Below are 24,943 nucleotides of genomic sequence, written 5' to 3' on the forward strand. Positions count from 1 at the left end.
GGTGGAGAACAACACTCTGGAACCTTGAAGACCAAAAGCATGCTGTGCCTCCCAGCCTTGCCTTGGCATCAGTCTTAGATCTGCTTCTGACTCTGCTCTTATTGCTTCCGTTTGTTTCTTCTGATCATATGGGGATAACCTATATATTATAGTCAAATGCCCTATCTGAGGACATGATCAAATCCAGTTTGTGAAACAATGTGCTATAGTATCATAAGGACAGGGCTGTCTTTGGGAGCAGTGCTCTTCTGCATTCCTCTGTGTGCTTTGATTTCTTTAATTTTTTTCTGCTATGAAGTTATTGTTCCCCAGTATTATTTTATTTTATTTTATTTTACTTTATTTTACTTTATTTTATTTTATTTTATTTTACTTTATTTTACTTTATTAGATATTTTCTTTAATTAAATTTCAAATGTTATTCCCTTTCCTGGTTTCCCCTCCAAATACCCCATATCCCATCCATCCTCTCTCTACTCACCAACACAACCAATCATACTTCCCTGTCCTGGCATTCCCCTACACTGGGGAATGGAGCCTTCTCAGGACCAGGAGCCTCTCATTCGTGTCCAACTAGACCATCCTCTGCTTCATATGTGGCTGTAGCCATGGGTCCCTCCTTATGTACTCTTAGATTGACATTTTTATTATTATTATTATGTATTTATTTCATTTACATTTCCAATGCTATCTCAAAAATCCCCCACACCCTCCCACACCTACACACCCATCCACCCACTCCTACCTTTTGGCCCTGGCATTCCCCTGTACTGAGGTATGTAAGGTCTGCATGCTCAATGGGCCTCTCTTTCCACTGATGTCCTACCAGGCCATCTTCTGATACATATGCAGCTAGAGACATGAACTCTGGAGGAGTACTGGTTACTTCATATTTTTGTTCCACCTAGAGGATTCCAGATGCCCCAAGCTCACTGGGTACTTCCTCCAGCTCCTTCTTTGGGGACCATGCGATCCATCCAATAGCTGACTGTGAGCATCCACTTCTGTGTTTGCTAGGCCCTGGCATAGTCTCACAAGGGACAGATATATCAGGGTACTTTCAGCAAAATCTTGCTAGTGTATGCAATGTTGTCAGGGTTTGAAGGCTGATTATGGGATGGATTCCCGGGTATGCCAGTCTCTAGATGGTCCATCCTTTTGTCTCAGCTCCAAACTCTAACTTTGTAGCTACTTCCATGTGTGCCTTGCTCCCAATTCCAAGAAGAGGCAAAGTATCCACACCTTGGTCTTCCTTCTTTCCAATCTTCATATGTTTAGCAAATTGTATCTTATATCTTGGGAATTCTAAATTTATGGGCTTATATCCACTTATTATCCAGTGAGTACATATCATGTGAGTTCTTTTGTAATTGAGTTACCTCACTCAGGATGATGCCCTCCAGGTCCATCCATTTGCCCAGGAACTTCATACATTCATTTGTTTAATAGCTGAGTAATACTCCATTGTATAAATGTACTACATTTTCTGTATCCATTCCTCTGTTGAGGAGCATCTGGGTTCTTTTCAGCTTCGGGCTATTATAAATAACACTGCAATGAACATAGTAGAGCATGTGTAGAGCATTCTTACTGGTACGAGTATCTTCTGGATATTTGCCCAGGAGAGGTATTGTGGGATCCTCCTTTAGTACTATGTCCAATTTTTTGAGGAAACACCAGATTATTTCCAAAGTGGTTGTATGAGCTCGAATTCCACTAACAATTGAGGAGTGTTCCTCTTTCTCCAAATCATCAGCTGTCACCTGAATTTTTGATCTTAGTCATTCAGACTGCGGTGAGGTGAAATATCAGGATTTTTTTGGTTTGCATTTTCCTGATGATTAAGGATGATTAAGGATGCTGAACCTTTTTTCAGCCATTTGTTATTCCTTAGGTGAAAATTCTTTGTTTAGCTCTGAGCCCCATTTTTTAATGGGGTTATTTGATTTTTCTGGAGTCCACCATATTGAGTACTTTATATATATATATATATATATATATATATATATATATATATATATATATAGGATATTAGTCTCCTATATGATTTAGAATAGGTAAAGATCCTTTCCCAACATGTTGATAGCATTTTTGTCTTATTGATGGTGTCTTTTGCCTTACAGATGCTTTGCAATTTTATGAGGTTCCATTTGTCGATTTTTGATCTTAACAGCACAAGACATTGCTGTTCTATTCAGGATTTTCACCCCATGCCCATATTGGAGGCTTTGCCCCAAGGTCACCCCGATAAGTTTCAGTGTCTCTGGTTTTATGTGGAGTTCCTTAATCCACTTATATTTGACCTTAGTACAAGGAGAGAAAATGGAACAATTCATATTCTTCTACATGATAATCACCAGCTGTGGCAGCAGCATTTGTTGAAAATGTTTTTTTTTTTTTCAACTGGATGGTTTTAACTCCCTTGTCAGAGATGAAGTGATCATAGGTGTGTCAGTTAATTTCCAGGTCTCAATTCTATTTCATTGCTCTACTTGTCTGTCGCTATACCAGTACCAGTTCAGTTTTTAACACAATTGCTCTGTAGTACAGCTTTAGGTCGGGCATGGTGATTTCACCAGAGGTTCTTTTATCCTTGAGAAGAGTTGTTTTTTTTTTTTTTTTTTTTTTTTGGTTTTTCTAGACAGGGTTTCTCTGTATAGCTCTGGCTGTCCTGGAACTCATTTTTTAGACCAGACTGGCCTCGAACTCAGAAATCTGCCTCCCTCTGCCTCCCGAGTGCTGGGATTAAAGGCGTGCGCCACCACGCCCAGCTGAGAAGAGTTTTTGCTATCCTAGGTTTTTGTTAATCCAGATGAATCTGCCATTTGCCCTTTCTAATTCGTTGAAGAATTGAGTTGGAATTTTGATGAGGATTGCATTGAATCTGTAGATTGCTTTCGGCAAGATAGTCATTTTTACTATATGTATCCTGAGAATACATGAGCATTGGAGATCTTTCCATCTTCTGAGATCTTCTTTAACTTCTTTCTTCAGAGACATGAAGTTCTTGTCATACAGATCTTTCACTTCCTTAGTTAGAGTCACTCCTAGGTATTTTATATTATTTGTAGCTATTGAGAAGAGTGTTGTTTCCCTAATGTCTTTCTCAGCCTGTTGGTCCTTTGTGTAGAGAAAGGCCATTGACTTGTTTCAGTTAATTTTATATTCAGCGACTTCACTGAAGCTGTTTATCAGGCTTAGGAGTTCTCTGGTGGAATTTTAAGGGTCACATATATATATATATATATATATATATATATATATATATATATATATATATATATATATACTGTCATATTATCTGCAAAATGTGATATTTTGACATCTTCCTTTCCAATTTGTATCACCTTGATCTCCTTTTGTTGTCTAATTGCTCTGGCTAGGACTTCAAGTACAATGTTGAATAGGTAGGGAGAGAGTGGACAGCCTTGTCTAGCCTGGTGGGATTGCAAGCTTGTACAACCACTCTGGAAATCAGTCTGGTGGTTCCTCAGAAAATTGAACATAGTACTACCAGAGGATCCAGCAATACCTCTCCTGGGCATATATCCAGAAGATGTCCCAACGGGTAAGAAGGACACATGCTCCTCTATGTTCATAGCAGCCTTATTTATAATAGCCAGAAGCTGGAAAGAACCCAGATGCCCCTCAACAAAAGAATGGATACAGAAAATGTGGTACATTTACACAATGGAATACTATTCAGCTATTAAAAAGAATGAATTTAAGAAATTCTTAGGCAAATGGATGGACCTGGAGGGCATCATTCTGAGTGAGGTAACCCAATCACAAAGACAATCTCATCATATGTACTCACTGAGAAGTTGATATTAGCCCAGAAACTTAGGATACCCAAGATATAAGATACAATTTGATAAACACATTAAACTCAAGAGAATGAAGACCAAAGTGTGGACACTTTGCCCCTTCTTAGAATAGGGAACAAAACACCCATAGAAGGAGTTACAGAGACAAAATTTGGAAGTGTGACAAAAGGATGGACCATCTAGTGATTGCCGTATACAGAGATCCATCCCATAATATGCTTCCAAACGCTGACACCATTGCATACAATAGCAAGATTTTGCTGAAAGGACCCAGATATAGCTGTGTCTTGTGAGACTATGCCAGGGCCTAGCAAACACAGAAGTGGATGCTCACAATCATCCATGGAATGGATCACAGGTCCCCAATGGAGGAGCTAGAGAAAGCACCCAAGGAACTAAAGGGAACTGCAACCGTATAGGTGGAACGATAATATGAACTAACCTTTACCCCGGAGCTCTTGTCTCTAGCTGCATATGTATCAAAAGATGGCTTAATAGGCCATAACTTGAAAGAAAGGCCCATTGGACTTCCAAATTTTATATGCCCAAATACAGGGGAATGCCAGGGCCAAAAAGGGGGAGTAGGTGGGTAGGGGAGTGGGGGGGTATGGGGGATTTTTGGTATAGCATTGGAAATGTAAGTGAGCTAAATACCTAATAAAAAATGGAAAAAAAATAAATTGTATTTTCTTGCATGTCTTCAAGTGATTTTTTTTTCCTCTCTAAGGGCTTCTACCTGTTAGACTGTGGTTTTCTGTATTTCTTTAAAGGTGTTATTTTATCCTCATTTAAGGTATTTTTCATCTTCATGAAATGAAATTTTTAGTCAAAATCTTGCTATTCATGAATGTTTAAGTATCCAGGGTAGGAAAACTGGGTTATGATAATGCCAAATTACTTTGGCCTCTTTTGGTTATGTCCTTTCATTTTTCTTTCACCATCTGGTCATTTCTGTTGTTAAATTGTCTGGGTATCTGGGATTGGATCAGTACTCTTTGGAATCAAATAGTATAGTGTGACCTCGATTCCAGAAGGCCTTCTGGGAGTCAGGAAGTACTGTATCTGGTTAGGACATGCCTTCAGTGTCTTTGCTTGGTACAGCCATCATATATCACAAAGTCTCTGGATTTGGCAGATCTAATAGGAGCCAAGTTGGCTTTGGGGTCTAGGGAAAGCATATAGATCTTCAATATTTTCAGTTGGAGATTCAAACTGGAAAGACAATAGTACTCAGGAAGAGCTCGATATGTACCTCATGTGCTTATCACTGTGGAGGTCCAAAATGATATGGGTATTCAGCCAAAGGGTTCTCCTATGTTTCTAATTATGGAAGAGCTCCTGTTAGGCATGTAGGTTGGTAGGGCTGGGTGGTAAACCCTGCTTTCATAAGTTCAGACTGCAGAGGTCCTACAGGTGTAAAATTTTTATATAATATTGAAATTCTAATTTTGGTATTCAATATTAGTATAGTTATGCATATGGGACAATGAAAATTGGAAAGGAAATTGGACCCTGTATTGTAAGCCTAGTATTATGGATTAAGGGTTTTAAGGGGAAACCTTGGAAGAATCACCATCAACAATCCTGCATGGATGTTGAGTATTAGTGAAGTAATATGTCGTGCCAATTATAATGCATTGGGTTAAAAATCCTGTGTGTAAACAAGCTATAACATGTCAGAATTAGTTTCATTAGAATAAGTTGAATTTTGTACAAAAATCATTTAAAGTATATTACACTAATATGATATTTATATTAAAGAAACTGAAATTATATTTGTTGGTGCATAGTTGTATAACGGGCATCCCATTACCTTTCAAATATCTGTAGTTCATGAATAACCTATTTGCTACTGCATACATTTTCATGAAAGAGGAAGTCCTTCCATCCATGTAGATTGATGAGTGCAGATACTCAAAAGTGCTTCAATGCTTTGTATAAATCGTACTTCTGTGCCATATTAAACCTTGTTTAAAGTGATTGAAGAATCACAAATCAGTATCTGATTAATGGGGAAAAACAGGATAAGAATGGTTTACTAATAAATGACCTCAAAATTAATGAATATACAACAGCAACACTTCTAAGACTATTCTCTGACATGAAAATAGGATAGAGGCCATCACCTCTTACACAGAGAATAACATGGACTCAGATATCTGATATCAACAAGAAATAAAGGGACAAGCAACTGGAAAGAAGCTATGGAATATTATCTGTGAAACAGAAGAAAACTTTGTTTTATAAGCTCAAAAAGTATTTTAGTGGATAGCTTAAGATTGCCACCCAATAGAAAAACTTAAAGGAAAATAGAATCCACATATTGCCTTGATAATTAGGAAGGACATGATGATATGTGCTCTGCCTTCTTTCCTCCAAATAAAGTACATAACATGAATTTTAGGCAAAATAAAATAAATTTTAAGAAATACTCTTTGTGCTCCAAGCAACATGGAGGATGTCTCTGCAGAAAAGCACATGGAGCCTCACCTCTAAATCTGGGCAAACCCAAATTCAAGATTATTAAAGACCTGAATGTTTGACATGTAGTCTTGTTTTAATGAGTATGATATGGATCTCAATCCATTGTTCATGTGCACCAAATGACTTCCAAAAGACTGCAACAGCCTAGGATGGTAGGCACCTGTAAATGTAATTTAATGTTCTTAACCCTTTTAGTGTCACAAATTCTTACCAGTCGCATGGAAGAGTGCATTGCCAGTTTTTAGGTTTTTTTCCATGATGCTCCTGTAAGACCTATGATTCATCTAAATAATAGAAATAATTAACAAAACTCATTTGTCCTTCTGTTTGTGTATATTCTTGATTCAAATCTCTCAATAAATGCTGACAGTTTTCACCAATGATGGAGAACATCAAACTCATGTTGGGTAAAAGATAAGGATTCTTGTTGATCTCATCAGTAGCAAAAAACATTACCAGAAGAAGCTCATATTCACTTGCTGAAATTCTACAAGAGGGCATAGTGATGATTAAGGGAGATGTGTGAAATATAAAATTTCAACTGCAGTAAAGTTTGTAATATGAGATACGCTAAATTTCTGTCTAAATATCTTGAAATATTCCTGACATATTAGGGATCCTTAGAGCTGAATACAATTTAAGTATTTATACGCATTGAGCACTATGATATGATACATTTTGTATTCATGAAAATAAATAAATATTGTTTTATCTCTGAATGCCATCCTTGAACTAAATTACAGTCCTATTGTGTAAAACTGCTATAAAATAACCTTAGAGTTGTCATTCCACAGATATATAAAAGAGCATGACTTCCACTACATATGAAATACCTAACAGATTCTCCTTATAACTTATACTTAACTGAAATTTATACATCAAACATCTTAATATTATTGAATACTTTGAGAATTAACTAATATATCTGTTCTTTCAACTTTTTTATTCTTATCCTTTTATACCCTATAATATTTTAATGCATATTTAATAATATCCATAACTGAGGATACTAAGTCTAATGTTCACTACTAAGTTATTACAAAACATACAAAATACTCTTTGGGAATTAAGCATAATAAAGGAGCATAAAATTTTATATAGTGAATAATTAAGAAATATATTCAAAAGCCCTTATTAGATACCACCTGACAGTATTCAAAAAACATTATATAGTTGTGTATCTTAACTAACAATCAGCTTACTTTAAGAAGATTATCAGTGTTTCAAGTAAAGAAAATATTTTATCAGTAAGAATATTTTACATATTTCCAAATAACAAAAACTCTATGAATTTAAGCATTAAGAAAATGCTAATTTTATTCAAAGGAAGAAAATTATGAATAATATGTTAGAACATGTTTTATATTTGTTTTGTATGTTTGTAGATCATGCTTTTAATATAATCAACTGTTAATATCACCAATCAGGCTACTCATTTTAATATCCATTTTATTTAATGTTATTTATCCATTTCAAGATATACACAGTGATACAATTACTTATATCCTACAATACAGGAATATATATATATATATATATATATATATATATATATATATTTATATGTGTGTGTGTGTGTGTGTGTGTGTGTATATATGTATGTATATATATGTATGTATATATATATATATATAATGGATTTATAGTATAATGTATAGGTACATATGATTAATGAAAAAAATTTAAATATGTGAATTTTTTTAGTTCTGTGCAAACGTATTTATAGCCTAATTTAGTATAACATGCATTCGTTAACATAAATGTTTCTATAGATTCAAGGTTTTCTCTTTTTAATTTATTTATTTTGTATTGTTTTTTTATTTATTTACATTTCAAATGTTATCTTCCTTCGTGAATTCCCGTCCTCCGTGGAGGATTGCCTTATCTGGCATCAGTGTGAGGAGAATCCCTTGGTCCTGTGAAGGCTTGATGGCCAAGTACAGGGGAAAACTAGAGGGGAAATCTAGAGTGATGAAGCACGAGTGCGTGGGTAGGGAGCACCCTCATAGATGCAGGTGAAAGAGAGAAAGGGACAGTGTGTTCAAGGTTTTCTTTTACACTTAGGAGTACTTCATTAATTTAATGGGAGCCTTATATAAAATATTTTGATCATAATCATCAAACTACTCTTTCTTTATTTACCCTACATTCTCCCACCATATACCACAGTATTTTTTTTTTTCTAATTTATAAATTATGAGAGGCAAAACTTGTGCCAACTAAACATTCTTTTTGGATTGATCAGTTTAGGAAGGACAATTTCTGAATTGCAACAACATGAATGATACATAAATAATACTACATAATGTAGTAATTTTTGTGTGACACTTAGTGTGTTGCAGGGTAATATGAATACAAATGTGCCTGATATTGTTAAGTGATACAGGTTATCAGAGGAATATGTATAGCCATTTCTGTTACTGCCCTATATATCAATCTATGGGTCATTATTCATATGATAAATACATGAAATACACACACTCACATGAATATTATATAATATTTATGCACTGATTCAGGTTTCCTCTTCTGTGTGTAGTGTGATATGTACTGCGGGATTCAGGGAAAAATTTCAGTAAGAAACAGCAGACTGCTGCTTTGATTGTGTTCAGTGCCCAGAAAATGAGGTTTCCAATGACAGAGGTACATGCTTGCATACAGAAGAACATTTGCTGAATTTGAATACCTTCTCTATCCAAACTAGAAATATCAAATGGCCTGGATGCAAACTAAAGACTTAAAATCTCCATGAATGAAAACATAATCAGTTAAATAGTGCCAACTTCTTTTAGACCAAGCAAATAACTTCCAATGTCTTCTTGAAACAAGGCATTTCTCTCACAATATGATGGTTACTGCTTTTATATAATATAGAAAGTGTTTAGGAGGACAAACCTGTAAAAAATGTTTTAAAGAAACATTTTAGATGTAATCTATGCATATATTTACTTTTCTTTGATTTGTTGTACATAGAAAGTTGACCACCTGATCAGTCCATAATCTTTCCCTCTATCACCCAGCTTACTCTGTGAAAAAGACCACATGCTCAGTGTAACAGTTGTTTAATGAAATATATTTTAAGAGGTTAGATGGACAAAGGATTAAATATTTCCTCTTAAAGAATTAGAACAAGAGTGAAGATTTCAAACATGCAACAAGAGATTGCTTAGAGCTTAGCTAAGGAAAGAGGGAGAAATATGAACCTTCATAGTCTTCATGCCATATAGCATGGAATGTGTATTTGGCAAGATAGAGATTGTAAAAAAAATGAAAAGGACATGCATAGGTCTATGAGTCCTACAGCTTCAAGAATGAAAATATTCCTTTATGCAAACAGTGTTTGAATGAGGAATTGTATGTTCTGTTCCTATGTGTAGATACAGACAAAGGCACAAACAATAGAGCAAACATAGCACATGATGCATTTCATCAACTGACACCAGTACTGATATCTGCACACTACACTTTTCTGTGAATAGTGGATTTATGTTTAGAGGAATTAAATAATCTGAGATTATGCATATTATTATTCATCATATACTTGTTTTTGTTCAATAATTTTTTTTCTTTCCAGTTCCAATGATGTTTTTTTTTTTTCCCATCACAATGTGTAGGTTAATACAGAGCAATCTCAATTTACTGGTTCTACAGCAAAAAGGAAGGGAATAGATGCTCAACATCAACTTATTTATTGATATTTCCTTAGAATAACATGAATATAAAATTACTACCTATGTAATTATAATAACTTATAAGGGATTGTTTTCATTTGCCAGCAGATATGGAACAGTCTGTGAAATCTCCAGATGATAAGAATGCCAACATAGAGCAAACCTACTCTCTCTCAAGAGCTGTATCATTTCTGGCTTAAGAAGATCCATTTGGGATGGCTCTACACTGCATGGCAGTGTACTTTTCGGCCATCACAATTCTAGTCCTCATCACATTTGTGAAGTACAAGGATACTCCCATTGTGAAGTCCAATAACCGCATTCTCAGCTACATCCTGCTCATCTCTTTTGTCTTCTGCTTTATCTGCTCCCTGCTCTTCATTGGAAATCCTGACCAGATCACCTGCTTCTGGTAGCAAACCATATCTGGAGTATTTTTCACTGTGTCTGTTTCTACAGTATTGGCCAAAACAATATCTGTGGTCATGGCTTTCAAGCTCACTGCTCCAGGAAGAAGAATGAGAGGGATATTGGTAACAGGGGCACCTAATTTGGTCATTCCCATTTGTACCCTAATCCAACTTCTTCTCTGTGGAATCTGGTTGGTAACATCTCCTCCCTTTATTGACAGAGATATACAATCTGAACATGGGAAGATTGTCATAATTTGCAATAAACCTTCTGTCATTGCCTTCCACGTTGTCCTGGGATACTTGGGCTGTTGGCTCTGGGGAGCTTCACTTTGACTTTCTTGTCTAGGAATCTTCCTGAAACATTCAAAGAAGCCAAGTTCCTAACTTTCAGCATGTTGGTGTTCTGCAGTGTCTGGATCACCTTCCTCCCTGTCTACCACAGCATCAGGGGGGAAGGTCATGGTAGTTGTGGAAATTTTCTCAATCTTGCCTTCTAGTGTAGGGTTGCAAATTTGTTTCTTTCTCCCAAAGTGTTATGTTATTTTAAATAGACCAGATTCAAATTTTATAAAGAACTGAAAAGGTAAATTGCTTTATTGAAATTTCCATGGTAAGAAAATGTTAGATGATATTTAACTTATGTTATTCTTCATCTTAATAAAAGTAGTACTTCATCATATAAAAAAAATTAAGTAATTACATATGTGTACTTACAAACAGGAAAGCAAACATGAATATGTTTAGATCAGGGAAACTCAATGAGGAATGGCTACCATCATTTTGATCTGTGGTTGTGTGTTTAAGCCATGTCCTTAATTAATGATTAATATGAGGTTACCCTACTGTCTGTGAACAGTGGCACCTGTAGGTACACTGTCCTTGAGTTATAAGAAAGGGTACTGAATACACAATGAATATGAAGAAGCCTGTAATCAACATTGTTCCATTTGCTTTCATGGAGTTCTTGCATCCAATTTCATGCCTCGACTTCATTCAATGTACTACGAAATAAGGTGGAAAAATAAATAAACACTTTCCTCGCATGTTTCTCTTGGTCATGGAGTTTTTTCCAGCAACAAAATCTAAGAAATCACATAATGGTAAATCGTCTCTGTTGGGATTTGGAAGGTCATAGATTCCTGATGTGATAAAACGCATTGATGTGAAAAGAGAGACAAGAGTGAAAGTTAGCAGTGTGTGAAGCACTGTGACACTATGCATTTGGCAGTACAGAATCACTTAACTTTGGAATAGCTTTAAAATATACAAGTTGGATGTTAAGAATATCAGATAAAATATAAAGTATATTTTATTTATTTATTTTTAAATTAATAATTTTCTTCATTTACATTTCCAATGCTATCCCAAAAGTCCCCAATACCCTCCCTTCCCCACTCCCCTACACACCAACTCCCACTTCTTGGCACGTGCGTTCACCTGTACTGAGGCATATAAAGTTTGCAAGACCAGTGGGCCTCTCTTTCCAACTGGCCCCCCTTCTGATACATATGCAGCTAGGCACATGAGCTCCGGGGGGTGGGGGGGGCTTGTACTGGTTAGTTCATATTGTTATTCCACCTATATGGATACAGACCCCTTTAGCTCCTTGGGTACTTCGTTCAGTTCCTCCATTGGTGCCCCTATATTCCATCCAATAGCTGACTATGAACATCCACTTATGTGTTAGCTAGGCCCTGGCATAGTGTCACAAGAGACAGCTATATCAGGGTCCTTTCAGCGAAATCTTGCTGGTGTATGCAAAGGTGTCAGTGTTTGGATGAATCCCCGGGTATGGGATGAATCCCCGGGTATTACAGTCTCTAGATGATGCATCCTTTCATTTCAGCTCCAAACTTGGTCTCTGTAACTCTTTCCATGGGTGTTTTGTTTCCAATTCTAAGAATGGGCAAAGTATCCACACTATATTCTTCGTTTTTCTTGAGTTTCATGTGTTTTTCAAGTTGTGCCTTATATCTTGGGTAATATAATTTTCTGGGCTAATATCCACTTTTCAGTGAGTGCATATTAAGTGAGTTCTTTTGTAATCGGGTTACCTCACACAGGATGATGCCCTCCAGGTCCATCCATTTGCCTAGGAATTTATTAAATTCATTCTTTTTAATAGTTGTGTAGTACTCCATTGTGTAAATGTACCACATTTTCTGTATCCATTCCTCTGTTGAGGGACAGCTGGGTTCTTTCCAGCTTCTGGCTATTATAAATAAGGCTGCTATGAACATAGAGGAGCATGTGTCCTTCTTACCAGTTGGAACACCTTCTGGATATATGCCCCTAAGAGGTATTGCTGGATCCTCCGGTAGTACTAAGTCCAATTTTCTGAGGAACCACCAGACTGATTTCCAGAGTGGTTGTACAAGCTTGCAATCCTGCCAACAATGGAGGAGTGTTCCTCTTTCTCCACATGCTCGACAGCATCTGCTGTCACCTGAATTTTTGATCTTAGTCGTTCTGACTAGTGTGAGGTGGAATCTCAGGGTTGTTTTGATATTGATTTCCCTGATTATTAAGAATGTTGAACATTTTTTTCATGTGCTTCTCTGCCATTCCGGATCTCTCAGATGAGAATTCCTTGTTTAGATCTGAGCCCCATTTTTAATGTAGTTATTTCATTTTCTACAGTCCACCTTCTTGAGTTCTTTTATATGTATTGGATATTAGACCTCTATCTGATTTAGGATAGGTAAAGATCCTTTCCCAATCTGTTGGTGACCTTTTTGTCTTATTGATGGTGTCTTTTGCCTTATAGAAGCTTTGCAATCTTATGAGGTCCCATTTGTGGATTCTCAATCTTACAGCATAAGACATTGCTATTCTATTTAGGATTTTTTCCCCTGTGTTCAGATCTTCAAGACTTTCCTCCACTTTCTCTTCTATAAGTTTTAGGGTCTATGGTTTTAAGTGGAGTTCCTTCATCCACTTAGATATGACCTTAGTAAAAGAAGATAGGAATGTATCAATTCACAGTCTTCTACATGATAATCACCATTTGTGCCAGCACCATTTGTTGAAAATGCTGTGTTTTTTTTTCCCCCCCTCTGGATGGTTTTAGCTTCCTTGTTCAAAGATCAAGTGTCCATAAGTATTTGGGTTTATTTCAGGGTCTTCAATTTTATTGCACTGGTCAACTTGTCTGTTGCTATACCAGTATCATGCAGTTTTTTTTTTTTTTTTTTATCACAATTGCTCTGTAGTACAGCTTTAGGTCAGGCATGGTGATTCCACCAGAGGTTCTTTTATCCTTGAGAAGAGTTTTTGCTATCCTAGGTTTTTTTTATGTCAGATGAATTTGCACATTGCCCTTTTCTAACTCAGTGAAGAATTGAGTTGGAATTTTAATGGGGATTGCATTAAATCTGTAGATTGATTTTGGCAAGATAGCCATTTTTACTATATTGATCCTGCCAATCCATTCGTATGGGAGATCTTTCCATCTTAGGGGATCTTCTGCAATTTATTTCTTCAGAGATTTGAAGTTCTTATCATACCAAAATTTCACTTCCTTAGAGTCACCTCAAGGTACCTTATATTATTTGTGACTATTGAGAAGGGTGTTCTTTCACTAATTTCTCTCTCAGCCTGTTTATCCTTTGTGTAGAGAAAGGCCATTGACTTGTTTGACTTAATTTTATATCCAGTTACTTCACTGAAGCTGTTTATCCGGTTTAGGAGTTCCGTGGTGGATTTTAAGGGACACTTATATATACTATCATGTCATCTGCAAATAGTGATATTTTGACTTCTTCCTTTCCAATTTGCACCATCTTGATTTCCTTTTGTTGTCAAATTGCTCTGGCTTGGGCTTCAAGTACAATGTTAACTAGGTAAGGAGAAAATGAGCAGCCTTGTCTAGTCCCTGATTTTAGTGGGATTACATCCAGCTTCTCACTATTTACTTTGATGTTGGCTACTGGTTTACTGTAGATTGCTTTTATCATGTCTATGTATGGGCTTTGAATTCCTGATCTTTCCTAGACTTTTTTCATGAATGGGTGTTGGATTTGTCAAATGCTTTCTCAGCATCTATCCAGCTGATCTTGTGTTTTTTTTTTTCTTTTAGTTTGTTTATATAATGGATTACGTTGATGGATATCCGTATATTAAACCATCTCTGCATCCCTGGAATGAAACCTACTAGGTCAGGAGGGATGATTGTTTTGATGTGTTCTTGGATTCGGATAGCGAGAATTGTATTGAGTATTTTTTTTTATCAATATCCATAATGGAAATTGGTCTGAAGTTCTCTATCTTTGTTAGATCTTTCTGTGGTTTAGTATCAGAGTAATTGTGGATTCATAGAATGAGTTGGTTAGAGTAACTTATGCTTCTATTTTGTGGAAAAGTTTGTGAAGAAGTGGAATTAGGTCTTCATTGAAGGTCTGACCGAACTCTGCCCTAAACCCATCATGTCATGTGTTTTGATTTTTGTTTTTGTTTTTGTTTTTGTTTATGTTTATGTTTTTGTTTTTGTTTTTTGGCTGCGAGACTATTGATGACTGCTTCTATTTCTTTAGGGGATGTAGGACTGTCTATGTAATTAATCTGATCCTGATTTAACTTTGTTACCTGTTTTCTGTCTAGAAATTTGTGCATTACTTCCAGGTTTTCCAATTTTGTTGAGTATAGCCTTTTGTAGAAGGATCTAATGGTGGTTTGGATATTTTCGAGATTTGTTGTAATGTCTCCTGTTTAATTTCTGATTTGGTTAATTAGAATATTGTCCCTGTGTCTTCTCGATAATCTGGCTAAGGTTTTATCTATCTTGTTGATTTTCTCAAAGAACCAGATCTTATGGTTGATTCTTTGAATAGTTGTTTGTTTCCACTTGTTTAATTTCAACCCTGAGGTTATTTCCTGTGGTCTACTCCTCTTGGGTGAATTTGCTTCCTTTAGTTCTAGAGCTTTTAGGAGTGCTGTCAGACTATTAGTGTATGCTGTCTCTAGTTTCTTTTTGGAGGCACCCAGGGCTGAGTTTTCCTCTTAGGACTGCCTTAATTGTGTCCCATAAGTGTGGGTATGTTGTGGCTTCATTTTCATTAAACTCTAAAAAGTCTTTAATTTCTTTCTTTATTTCATCCTTGACAAAGGAATCATTGAGTAGAGTGTTGTTTACTTTCCACCTGAATGTTGGCTTTCTATTTTTTATGCTGTTATTGAAGATCAGACTTAGTCTGTGGTGTTCAGATAGGATGCATGGGGCAATTTCAATATTTTTTTTATCTGTTGAGGCCAATTTTTTGACCAATTGTATGGACAATTTTGGAGGAGGTGCCATGTTGTGCTGAGAAGAATGTATATCCTTTTTTTTTTTAGGATAAAATGTTTTGTAGATATCTATTAAATCCATTTGTTTCATAATTTCTGTTAGTGTCTATGTGTCTCTATTTCGTTTCTGTTTCCAGGATCTGTCCATTGGTGAGAGTGCATGTTGAAGTCTCCCAATATTATTGTGTGAGTTGCAATGTGTGTTTTGAGCTTTACTAAAGTTTCTTTAATGAATGCAGCTGCCCTTGTAATTGGAGCATAGACAATCAGAACTGAATGTTTATCTTGGTAGATTTTAATTTTGATGAGTATGAAGCACCCCTCCTTATCTTTTTTGATAACTTTGGGTTCGAAGTCAGATATATCCGATATTAGAATTGCTATTCCAACTTGTTTCTTGGGAATATTTGCTTGGAAAATTGTTTTTGAACCTTTCACTCTGAGGTAGTGTCTGTCTTTTCCTTGAATTGGGTTTCCTGTAAGCAGCAATATGTTGGGTCCTGTTGGTGTAGCCAGTCTATTAGTCTATGTATTTTTTATTGGAGAATTGAGTCCATTGATGTTAAGAGAAATTAAATAAAAGTAATTGTTGCTTCCTGATATTTTTGTTGTTAAATTTGGGATTCTGTTCCTCAGCTGTGTTAGGTTTGTTGAAGGATTACTTTCTTGCTTTTTCTAGGTTGAAGTTTCCATCCTTGTGTTGGTGTTTTCCTTTTATTATCCGCTGAAGGATTGGATTCATTGAAAGATACATTGTGAAATTTGTTTTATCATGGAATATTTTGGTTTCTTCACCTAAGGTAATTGAGAGTTTTGCTGTGTATAGTATTCTGGGCTGGCATTTGTGTTCTCTTTGGGTCTGTATAACATCTGTCTAGGATCTTCTGGCTTTCCTAGTCTCTGGTGAGAAGTCTGGTGTTATTCGAATAGGCCTGCCTTTATATGTTTTGACATTTTTCCCTTATTGCTTTTAATATTCTATCTTTATTTACTGCATTTATTCTGATTATTATGTGTCAGGTGGAATTTCATTTCTGGACCATTCTATTTGGGCTTCTGTAGGCTTCTTGTATGTTCATGGGCATCTATTTCGTTAGGTTTGTTGAATTTTCTTCTATAATTTTGTTGAAGATATTTGCTGGCCCTTTAATTTGAAAATCTTCATTCTCATCTACTCCTATTATCTGTATGTTTGGTCTTCTCATTGTATCCTGGAATTCTTGGATGGTGTTTTTGTTTGTTTGTTTGTTTTTGTTTTTGTTTATTTTGAGACAGGGTTTCTCTGTGTAGCCCTGGCTGTCCTGGAACTCACTCTGTAGACCAGGCTTGCCATGAACTCAGAAATCTGCCTGCCTCTACCTCCTGAGTGCTGGGATTAAAGGTGTGTTCCACCATGGCTTTCCTGGATGTTTTAAGTTAGGATCTTTTTGCATTTTGCATTTTCTTTATTGTTGTTTCCAGTTTCTCTATGGAATCTTTTGCTTCTGAGATTCTCTCTTCCATCTCTTGTATTCTGTTGCTGATGCTTGCATCTATGGTTCCTGGTTTCTTTCCTAGGGTTTCTATCTCCAGCATTGTCTCCCGTTGGGTTTTCTTTATTGTTTCTACTTCTGTTTTTAGATCTTGGATAGTTTTGTTCAATTCCATCACCTGTTTGGTTGTGTTTTCCTGGAATTCCTTAAGGAGTTTTTGCGTTTCTTCTTTAAGGGTTTTTACTTGTTCAGCAATGTTTTCCTGTAAATCTTTTAGGTGTTTTTTTGTTTTTTTTTTTTTTTTTTTTGCTTCTTCTTTAAGGCCTTCTACCTTTTAGCCATGTTCTCCTGTATCTCTTTATTGAGTTATTAATTTTCTTCTTAAAATCATCTACCAGCACCAAGAGATAAGATTTTATATCTGAATCTTGGTTTTCAGCTGTGTAGAGGTATCCAGGACTTGCTCTGGTGGGAGTCCTGGCTTCTGGTGATGGTGAGTCATCTTGGTTTCTATTAGTAAGATTCTTATATTTGCCTTTTGCCATCTTGTAATTTCTGTTGTTAGTTGTTATAGATGTCTCTGGATGGAGTTTGTTCCTACTCTGATTCTGCTAGCGTCTGTCAGCACTCCTGGGAGTCCAACTCTCTTGAGCCTCCGTGGTCAGAGTACTCCCTGCAGGCAAGCTCTCCCCTTGCAGGGAAGGTGCACAGAGGTCTGAGCCTAGCTCTGCCTCATTTCTGAAGATGAATGCCCCAATGGCATCCTGTCCCAGAACCTATGTTACTTGTGCAGCCAATGTGCTCTCCTGAGCAGACTGTTCTCTGAGGGAACCAGAACACAAATGTTGCCCTCACCTGGTCAAGAGGTCGGTGTTTTCTAGGGTTTTAGTGTTTCATGGTTCTAGTTTTTTGTTTTATTTTATTTTGCTTTTGTGTTTCTTTTTGTTTTTTTTTTAATGATTTTAGGGATATAGCGATTTATTTCTTTATTTATTTTTATGTATTTTCATTTTTTTTAGGATTTTGTTGTTTTTTTTTTTGTTTGTTTGTTTGTTTTAAGACTTTAGGGTTTTTATGCTTTTAGGTTTTTTTTTTATGATTTTAGGTTTTTGGAGTGCTTTAGGTGAGTTTTAGTGTTTTAGGTTTTTTGGGGGCTTCAGGTATTTTCTTTAGGGATTTAGGTTTGTTTTTGTTTTAGGGTTTTAGAGACTTTTAGGTTTTTAAAAGGGGTTTTAGGGATTTTTGAGTTTCATAATCTTAGGGTATTTTTTTAGGTTTTTATAGCATTTGTAAAAAATTCTGATCAAAATAATCTTCAATTACAATTAAATTTCTTTTGCTTCAACTATCAGTTATCATTTTATTAATTTTCCATTCTTTTATTAGTAATTTAAAATTCAAATTGAAATTCAAGTTTTGAATAAAAGAACGTAAGAATTCAACATTGTAATGTCAGTACAATAAGTTTTCATCTTTCATTTTATACATACATTTATATTCATAATATAATAATTAAACATTATAATGAGAAAATTGTTTCTTTTTTAGTATTTCAAATATATTTGGTTAAGGCAACAGTGTGAAAATTGTTGCCTCTGTGTCCTGAGTGCTTAGATTAATGTATATTTACCACCAATCCAGGACACACTGATTCCTTGTCCATGAACATTTAGGCAATTTTAATGTTTCGTAGATATTTCTTTTCAGAATTTTTTGAAAGATTTCATTTCTATAAGTTTTGAAAATACATGTATAAATGATATTTGATACATAATGTTTCCTATGTTTATGGTAAAAGAACTAACCCAGAATTTCCCACTTTTTATTTCATCAACCAGTTCAACTATCAATGCAAAACCTAAATCTTCAAGTTTCTGACATAAGGAAGAATGGCAAGATAAAACGTACTAAGAGACATTCTACATATTGGGTTTTATGTGGATATCCTTGATCAACTTGGATTTGAACTTTGTACAAGAAGATAGGAATGGATCATTTTGCATTCTTCTACATGCCGAAAACCAGTGGAAGCAGTACCATTTGTTGAAAATGCTGTCATCTTGTCACTAGATGGTTTTGTACTCACTGTCACAGTTTAAGTGAGGATAGTTGTGTGGGTTCATTTCTGGGTCTTCAATTCTATCCTGTCCTGTTTGTCCATGGCTAAACATAATCAAAAATAAAAATTAAAGGTTTGCCAGTAGTGTCTTAGCACCAGGACTAGTGCCTTTGTAAGTTCTCATATATCATCTCAGATCTTCCACAGAGGCAACATTTTTTTCAAGATTCAAACAGTCTCAAAACAATTTTCCACCCTCTAATTAGTGACCCAAACACAGAAAAGCCTTTATTCATACATTTTACTCAAATCTACACAGAAACACTTCAATATCAATCACTTAAAAACAGATATAAAGTCTTCACTGTACACTCACTTGAAGCTAGTCATAAAGGATTTCCTTTACACATCACTAAAAAAAAAAAGAGTAAAACTTTATAAAATTAATATTGTATCTCAACTCTGAATATTACACACACATGAGTGAATCATTGCTTTAATCATAGTGATTATATCAAAAAGGTCCAACAAGTCACCTCATAGAAGACAATCCATGATCACTAGTGTCCACACAATATAAACACATAAATCATTTTCTAGTTCCATATGATTAATGGTATTTTAACTTCGGTCATTGAAACTTTTAAAAGTAAAATCTTAAGAAAATACTTTAATGGTCTGTAGAGATTTCTCAGAATATAAGGGTACACACTGCCCTTCCTGGTGCTCAATGTTCAGATTCAAACATTCACATCAGGTGGCTCAGAACACCCTTCAGGGAGATCAGAAAGTTACTCATGTGCACATAACTCTACACACACACACACACACACACACACACACACACACACACACACATTTTAATAATAAAACAAAATCTTAAAAGCCCATATATTATTTATTTAAAATGTTCCCGTACAAAAGCTGATGAGCTTCTGAAGGATTGATGAGTGGACTGGTTCTGACATCACTCTATAACTAGCCAAGTATGGAAACATTGTCCCATTTACCTTCCTTTGGCTTCCAAGCATTGACACAATGGTCTAAGGAGCTGGAATTTTGCTACGAAAACCAAGATGAGAGAAGTAAAAGCTGAAGATCTGGGCCAACTAGAGGTACATTCTTCCTCTTTGAATGTGGTTTCATTAGTTTTGACAACTGGTCTACCTTGAAAGCAAGATAAAGGTGAGTCCTAAATACGTGGGGCCACACTTATAACAATACTGCATTGTTGTGTATATCTCTAACCATGTACTTAAATATAATCATTTGCCTAGAAAATCAAGTTGATCAGATGGTATATTTGGATATTATTGGACTATGTTCTTCTTTCCAATGTGGCTATGTTCAATAAAGTTTCCTTCTATGATTTTCCATATTACATATGCAGAGTGACCACATGTATGGCTCCAGAAGAGCAAGGTGGCAATGGGTGTGGCAGAACAATAGAGTTGCAGGCTCCTCACAGACTTAAATAGTGAAACCTGAGCAAACAGGTTTCAGCCTGATGGGGGTTGGAGGTTACATAGCATGGCTTAAATAGAAGCTTGTTTGTGATATACATATACTAACCTACAAGACTGAATTGATTAAATAAAAATCTGACATAGTACCTACTTCTTATAAAATGAAAATTCCCAGATATTTATTTGCAGTTGCGAAGATCATCTGTTTGCAACAAATATCTGGAGATATGCATATTCAAGAACAACCTTTAGTGACATATAAAACTGACATAGTCATATATTGCACTGAGAATGATCAACATCACATCCAACTGATTATATATATACTCATAGAATTCAATCTACAGAGAATGCATTTTTCCTTTTCACTAACATTTAAATGGATAAAGAATGTAGCCTCATTGGATCCTGCAGTAGATTGATTTCTAGCTTTTGGAAAACACTCTACACTAAATTCTATAGTGACTGCAATAGTCATAAACCTGACAGCCATGAATACTGTACCTGTTTCTTTTCTTTTTTTTTTAAGATTTATTTATTATTATATCTGAGTGTAGCTGTCTTCAGATGCACCAGAAGAGGGCATTCGATCTCATTATGCATGGTTTTGAGCCACTATGTGGTTGCTGGGATTGGAACTCAGGACCTTCGGAAGAGCAGTTGGTGCTCTTAACCACTGAGCCATCTCTCCAGCCCCTGTACCTATTTCTTTACATGCACATTTACATTTGTTTTAGACAAATACATTTGGGAATAAAATATGATACAGTGGATAAATCAGATAATGCTTATACTAGATTTGTAGAGAGATGAGTATATGGATGTTCTGATGGATGAAAAGAGGACATGAATTGACAGAAGGAAATATGACTATCATATAATCCTGATGGTTGATTACTAAAAAATAGAAAACCAAGAGTCCACCTCCGGAAGAAAGGCAGTGTACTAAGTGGAGAGATAGGCTTGTCACGGAATTTTTCTTATCTAAAAGGACTGCAGGAACAAAAATAGAGAAGAGACTGAGGGAAAAGAGGTCCAGTGACAGACCCAACTTGGAATCCAGCTCAAGAGGAGGCTCCGGAGGCCTGACACTATTATTGATCTTATGGTCTACTTTCAGACAGAAGCCTAGCATAGCTCTTTTTTCAAGAAGTCAAATAAGCAGATGACTAAAACAGGAACAGATCCATACACCTAACCAATGCACTGAAATCGGGGACCCGTATGGCATAAATAGGGAAAGGCTGAAAGAATTTGAGCAACGACATATGAAGATCAACATTCTGAACTAACCTGGACCCTTGAGATCTCTCAGACACTGAGCCACCAAAAAGGCTGCATACACCATCTAGAATGAGCCCCCAACTCATGTAAAGCATAGGGCTGCCTGGTCTAGGCTTAGGGAGAGATGGCATCGCTAACTCTCCACAGAGTTTACGTTCCAGGAAGTGAGCAGTTCTGGTATGGTGGGTGGAGGTTGGGAGGGAGGGGAGAGTAGGTACATACTCTTTGTGTCAGGGAGATGAGGAATGGGATGAGAAAAAGTTGGTGGGTCAGACCAGAATGGGGATAAAATGTGGACTGAAAAAAAAGAAAAATATTTTTTTTAAATAATTAAAAGAGAAATACATTTTTAATCTTGTTAACTGGAATGCTGCCTCTGGGTCCTTTAGTTAATTTGACTAGGGACTTATCAGAAATGCAATATATTTACGTTTGTATTTGTACATTTATATATCATATCTCTCTCTCTCTCTCTCTCTCTCTCTCTCTTTCTCTCTCTCCTTGTGTGTGTGTGTGTGTGTGTGTGTGTGTGTGTGTGTGTGTGTGTGTGTGTGTAGGTGTGTGTAATAAAACTCCAAGACCCCCTTCAAGAGGAAAAAAAATAAAGGGGAAATATTTTCTAATATGAGCTCAAGAGATAACATTCTCAGAGTAAATGTTTGGCATGTTGTTTCAGGGCTCTAAAGTTATCAACTACTATTTCAGGGAAATTTTAAATACAGGAGGCATAATTGAGAAATCCTCTGTATATAAAATGCAGGATAGAAATCAAAACTCAAAGGAATTCAGAAGCAAAAGCAACAAAAGTAATACACTTGAAAATAGGTAGAGCATTTATCTAGGTGTTTATGTCTATTCAAATTCATCTTTTTAAAACTTTTTTATTAAATAATATTAATCATTTATATTCCAAATGTTACTGCAGCTCCTAGATTCCCCTTACTGTGATTTTCTCCTTCCCTTTTCCCCTTTGTTTCTGAGAGTGTGCTCCCCCATCCATCCTAACCTCACTGCCATCAACTCAGGGGGAACAAATTCTACTGATTTAAATGCATCCTCACTCATGAGGTCAGACAAGGCAGTCCTCAGCTACATATACACCATGGCTATGGACTAGCTCATATATGTACTTTGGGTGGCTGTTTAGGCTCTGGGACCTCTGAGGGCTTCCACGTTATTGATACTGTTGTTCTTCCAATGGGGTGTCACACCCTTCATCTCCTTCAGTTTTTCTGTTAATTCTTCCATAGTTGTCTCTTACCTCAATCTAATGGTTGGCTGTAACTATCTGCATCAGTCTCAGTCAGGTGCTTGTAGGGCCTTTCAGAAGATAGCAATGAAAGGCTACTGTATGAAAGAACAACATGGCATAAGTAATAGTGTCATTGTTAGAACTTTCAACTGAAAATAGATCTTTTTAATTTTTTTTTAATTGGGTATTTATTTCATTTACATTTCCAATGCTATCCCAAAAGTCACACACACACACACACATACACACACACACACACACACACACACACACACACTCCCCCACCCACCCATTCCCACTTCTTGGCCGTGGCATTCCCCTGTACTGAGGCATATAATGTATTCACAAACACTGGGCCTCTCTTTCTACTGATGGCCAACTAGGCGATCTTCTGATACAAATGCAGCTAGAGACACAAGCTCCGGGGAGTGTGGAGGGTGGGTGTATTTGTTAGTTCATATTGTTGTTCCACTTATAGGATTGCAGATCCCTTCGGCAACCAGTTCCAAGCATTCTTGTTCTCATAAAGACTATGTTTTGACAACTTCAATTAATCAAACAAGCAACATGGTAGCATATTTTTGAAGCTTAGCAGTGTGCTTTCGAACAGGATGTCTTTCCAAATAACCCCTCAATAAATGACATTTCTATGCATATCCATGAATACTGTTTATCAAATTTATTATTTACATGTATTGCTTTTGATTTTACTTTTATAAATGATTTTTTGTATGCATATGATCATTGTGTCATAGTCAGATCACATTAGACATGGCTGGGAGCCACCATGTGTTTTTTTGGGAATTGCACTCAAGACCTTTGGAAGAACAGTCACTAAGCCATCAATTCAGCCTCTCCACTGATTTTCTCATCTTAGAGTTTAAAAAGCTTTTGGTGTGACACATTAGCCTGTTTGCTGTGGGAAGCAGTATGGCTGCAGGCCCCATGAAACCCACTTGTTTACTGCCTTGCCCGAGCTGCTCAGTGAGGCTGCATGTGTGTTCTGCCTGCCAGGCTGGAATGTTCCTCATGATTGGGACCTGTCAGCCTATCTGTTAATGACCTGAGCTCATGCCTGGAGCGTGTGTGAATTCTGACTGGATGAGGTGGGGTGGAGCTAGAAAGAGGTGAGTCAGCACAAGTAGTGAAGGGAGTAGTTTTAGCCCCTGCTGTGAGTAGAAGTAGAAGATAAGCTGTTGTAATATGAGTTGGTTTAGCCCTTGTCAGGAGTAGAAGTAGAGTAAGAGAAGCTGTTGTAATAGGAGAAGTTTAGCCCTTGCCCCAAGAAGAAGCTGCTGGGGAAGAGAGCTGTAAAAGAAAAGGCCCAAAGTAAAGTTGCTGTGTGTACCCGACTTGGTGTCCATTTCTTTTGTGTTACCACCGGCTAGAAGGACCCATAACAGCTTGCTGTATCTGTGTAATCCCATATATAATTCTTACTCCATTTGCTATGCTGGAATATTTTTAATATTTACTCTATTAGTGTTTGTAACTCTCAAATATTGACATTGAATTTAACATGGTAATGCAATTTTTGCAGACACATTAAATGTCCCTAAATGGGGTTGCCATCCCACAGTTAAAAACTCTGACACAGAATTGTTTTTATCTGAAAGAACTGCAGGGACAATAATGAAGAAAGGCATGAAGAAAAGGAGGTTCAGTGACAGGACCAAAGTGGGATCCAGCTCAAGGGGATGTTCTATGGCCTTACCCTATAGCTTAGGTCATG

Source organism: Mus caroli, unplaced genomic scaffold (genome assembly GCF_978045245.1).
Source record: "Mus caroli unplaced genomic scaffold, Mus_caroli_1 scaffold_22, whole genome shotgun sequence".
Classification (NCBI taxonomy): domain Eukaryota; kingdom Metazoa; phylum Chordata; class Mammalia; order Rodentia; family Muridae; genus Mus; species Mus caroli.